General features: G+C 38.1%; 1 protein-coding gene across 1 annotated transcript in view; it reads right to left on the bottom strand.

Moving 5' to 3' along the window:
- Positions 1-5,000, bottom strand: part of vwa8 (von Willebrand factor A domain containing 8) — an 88,122-nt gene that overhangs the window by 76,664 nt on the left and 6,458 nt on the right. The window lies entirely within an intron of this gene.

Below are 5,000 nucleotides of genomic sequence, written 5' to 3'. Positions count from 1 at the left end.
AAAAACTATTGAAACATTTACACAGTGGTGAAGAGTGGCAGCAATTAAAATGAAATGGGTGAAAGTACAATATAGCCTAATTAAAACAGTTACAGGTAGAGTTTGGCAGATTTAAGATAGTTTGTATAAATTGGTTAAAGGAACACACACACACAGAGACACAAGATTTGTTGTCAAAAAAACAGTGACTTTTACACATGAAAAATTATCAGTTCATCTTTGAGTCAGAGTGGACATTAGTGCAAAGTCTGAAGAACATCCCTCAAAGCGTTCATGAGATATTGCGTTCACAAGAATACACACACACACACACACACACACACACACACACACACACACACACACACACACACACACACACACACACACACACACACACACACACACACACACACACACACACACACACACACACACACACACACACTGTATTAACAGATCAATAATGCCTTCTCTAAGCCCCTCTAGAACCAGAACCCTGCCCTGTGTGGCCGCATGCACCGCACACTGGAACGAACACACACACACACACACACACACACACACACACACACACACACACACACACAGACACACACACACATTAGGAATGCCTTTTTTTTTAGCTGTTCAGGTTCAGGTTCAGGTTCAGGTTACTTTATTCATACCCGTAGGTAAACTTGTGTTGCAGTTTAAAAAGTGAGCTTCCGTCACACAGTTAGGACAACACATAGACACAAACACAAATGGGACAGTTACATACAGTAGGTAAAACAATTAAAGTGCTCCAGTGCTAATCCAAACTTAGACACTTCAAAAATTGGTCAAACTGACCAACATAATTAAAACATAATAAAACCCAGATAAATTGATCTAAAAAAATCAAGAAATAAATAAATAACACAAACAAAATTAATGTTGTGCAAATTTAGCAATTTCTACAGCTTGTTCATCAGCGTGATTGCAGCTGGAACAAAGCTGTTTTTAAAACGCTTGGTTTTAAGCCTTGGAACTAAAAACCTTCTTCCAGAGGGGAGAAGCTGAAACTCATTGTGCAAAGGATGCAAACGGTCATAAAAAATGGACTCGGTTATCCGCTGTACCTGTCTAGTGTACAGGGAGGCCGGGTTCAGCTGAGATTCTCCTATTAACTTACTGAACCATTTCACCACCTGATTAAGTGAGTTCCTGTTCTTGATAGAGAGACTTCCAAACCATGAAACCAAAGAAAAGGATACAATTGATTCGATAAAAGCACGATAAAACAAGGTCATTATGGTTTTATCCACCTGGAAGAAGAACAGTTTCCTCAGACAGTGAAGACGCTGGTATCCCTTTTTACACACAGCAATACAATTTTCTTCAAAATTCTGTTTAAAATCAATTATTGTTCCAAGGTATTTATATGAATCCACATATTGCACCGGTTGTGTTTTTATTGTTGTGACATCGTGAGGGGAAGCTGTGTCACAGATTTTTGTACTACTTTATTAGAATTATGTTGACAGTTGTTGACGAACGCATCGAAAAAACAAGTTTTTATTAATTTACATATTGCATATCAACTTTTTGCTCATATATAAATTTAACATTTCATTTAATTGTTTTTCTTTTAATTAAATGTTTTCTTTTTTAGGCTTGAATAAAATCGTGATACAAATCGAATCGTGAGTTTTTTTTATGGTTACAGCCCTAGTTACAATTAGGGCTGTAACTAACAATTATTTTGATAATCGATTAATCTGTCGATTATTTTCTCGATTAATCGATTATTAATCGATTAGTGTTTTGGTCCGTAAAATGTCAGAAAATGGTGAAAAATGTTGATCAATTTTCCAAGGCCCATGTTGACGTCCTCAAATGTATTGTTATGTCCAAAACACACATTTATTCCAGTTTACTGTCATAATAGGATTGAAGAAACCAGAAAATATTCACATTTGAGAAGCTGAAATCAGAGAATTTGAACATTTTTTATTAAAAAATTACTCGAAACGATTAATCGATTATCAAAATAGTTGGCGATTATTTTAATAATCGATTAATAATCGATTCGTCGATTAATCGTTGCAGCTCTAGTTACAAGCCTTTATAACAAACAGCAATCTGTGCATCAGCTCTCTCAGCCCATGTCTCATAAAGGTTGCGTTCCGAATCGCATACTATTTCTTTTTTCTATTCTACATACTACATCCGACGATAAAAAGAATCTAGTTAGGATGCAGTAGGCATACTATTGGGACATACTTTACTCTCTTATTTCATCATAACATTGCGCCTTGACCTTGCCTCTTGCTTTTATATCCGTCGCATCCCCGTTTGTTTTCATATGGAGGCTTCGTCGATGTGACGTCACTTCTCGTGTGCACTGGATTGTGGGTCAGAATCGCCCAAATAGGATGCAGTTTTCAACACTAACAATCTTGGCCGCATGAAGTAGGACATCCGGGTACTTCTAACCATCCTAAATCTGGCCACAAGAATCGGGACATCCTAAATCTTCTTTCTACCAAACTATATAGTAGAAAGTATGCTCTTTGCTTTTTTTAGGAAGTAAGGGCCTATTTTCTACCACCACATGGGGGATAAAAAAAACTGTCTTGGTTAAGTTTGTACATGTGTGTGTGTGTGTGTGTGTGTGTGTGTCTGTGTGCTTGTGTGTGTGTGTGTGTGTGTGTGTGTGTGTGTGTGTGTGTGTGTGTGTGTGTGTGTGTGTGTGTGTGTGTGTGTGTGTGTGTGTGTGTGTGTGTGTGTGTGTGTGTGTGTGTGTGTGTGTTTGTGTGTGTGTGTAAACTTTTTCAAACATTATGTCCGTAGAGCATGTAAGTGTATGTGTGCATGTGTTTCTGTCTACATGTGTCTGTGCGTCTGTCCATGTGTGAGTGTGTGTGTGTGTGTGTGCGTGCTTGCGTGTTTGCATGCACGCAACTCTGTGTGTGTGTGTGTGTGTGTGTGTGTGTGTGTGTGTGTGTGTGTGTGTCTCTGCGTGTTACTCTGTCTATGTTACTGTGTGTGTGTGTGTGTGTATGTTACTCTGTCTATGTTACTCTGTGTCCGCGTGTGTCTGTACAATTTTAAACTTTTTTCCTTAGAAATCAAACGGGCCGTTCTGACGTCAGTACTCAGGATATTTCCCTGTCTGGTGAAACCGCGGGGCAAGTGGCCGTGTAATTAGGTTAACATGGTAACTACGTAGCAGCTCGTGTGGGAGGCAAAAAGACATTAAAAACTATAGTGAGACCAGATGCTCTATATTTAAACATCTAGGATCCATTTTGGGCCGCGAACGCTGTAATCACATAATTGTTAGAAATGCGAGTGACGCAGGAAAAAGCACAGACACACACGCAGTCGCATACACAGTCACACACACACACAAACACACACACACACACACACATAGAGTAGCACACACACACACACACACAGAGTCGCACACACACACAAACACAGACAGTCAAGCCTTGTTTTGAACTAAATCGAAACTGAGGTACTTGGAAAGATTTTTTAGCAGCGAATGTTATCGGTGAGTTGAATGTAGAAGATCGTGGATACTGCATTGTGTATTAGTGTTTTCACATTGGTCGTATTTTATTGGTTATTATTTTCTAATGCATTATCCCTTTTGTGTGTGTGTGTGCTAGTTAAAGGTGCTACGAGGAACTTTGAAATATTTCTGAAACAGTCTAATTTTTCCCTCTGATGATCATGAATTACATGTAACAGCAAACGAGACCATCAGTGCAAAGAACGCTACTTTTTTTTATATAGTTTTTCTTAATGCCTTTGTCATGGTGTATACGCTCACCCAGGAACAACAGCTGGCGTAGTAAAAAACACTACCGCTTTTAGTCCAAAGGGGGGCGCTAGAATTAACACACACTGAAAGTTCCTCGGAGCACCTTTAATGTCTGATAACCACATTAGGTTGTCTGTCTGTCCTGCCACACTTCAGATGACATAAGAATAGAACAAGGTCATTCTTTTTTGGCTCATGCTGCCGTCACACATCCCATGATCTCTCTCTGTCCCATTTGCGATGGCCCACAAACCTAGTTACAAATACAGCTCTGGAAAAAAAATGAAGAGACCACTCCAAATGTTCAGTGTCTCTTGTTTTTACTATCTACAGGCATAGGTTTGAGTAGAATGAACATTTTGGTTTTATAATATAAACTACTGACAACATTTCTACCAAAATTCCAATACATTTTTCGTCATTAAGAACATTTTTCCTGAGCTGAACTGAAAGATCTAAAACGTTTTCTACTTACACAAAATAACCATCTGTCTCAAATATTGTTCACGAATCAGTCTGTCTCTGTGTTAGTGAGCACTTCTCCTCTGATAATCCATCCAGCCTCACAGGTGTGGCTTATCAAGATGCTGATTAGACAGCGTGATTATAGCACAGTTCTTTAAGGGAGAGGCGGCATTCAGCGTTTATGCGCCCAATGTCTGGAACGGACTGCCAGAGAGTCTGAGGTCCGCTGAGACTCTCAGCTCTTTTAAATCGGGTCTCAAAACGTTCTTGTTTCCCTTTTAACCTGTAATTTTTTTTATTTATTTATTTATTTTTTTCGGTAAAATGTTTTAATTCTTTTATTTAAATGTTGTATTTTTATCCATGTTTTAAATTTGTTCCTTTTTTTTGTATTTGTATTCTTTATTTGATTTTAACCCTGTGAAGCACCTTGAGTGGCCCTGTGCCTGAAATGTGCTTTATAAATAAAATTGCCTTGCCTTGCCTTTAGAGTGGCCTTTTATTGTGGCCAGCCTCTCTGTCTCTGTCTCTGCAAATATGTCTAATAAAGTTAAAAAAAAAATGGCCAAAAAATGTATCTTATAAAAATTTAAAAATAAATGGAAGTCGCAAACTTTCTATAACTGTAATATAAAGCTCTGGAAAAAATGAAGAGACCAGTCTGGATTTTTCTCAAATCTTCATCTCTACATTACTTATTGAAAATGCTCTTTAATGACAAACAAATGTATTGGAATTTGGTAGAAATGTTGTCAGT

This window comes from Ammodytes marinus (genome assembly GCF_949987685.1).
Source record: "Ammodytes marinus genome assembly, chromosome: 12".
Taxonomy (NCBI): domain Eukaryota; kingdom Metazoa; phylum Chordata; class Actinopteri; order Uranoscopiformes; family Ammodytidae; genus Ammodytes; species Ammodytes marinus.
Note: the sequence above shows the minus strand (reverse complement) of the source record. Positions and strands in the feature narration are given on the sequence as shown.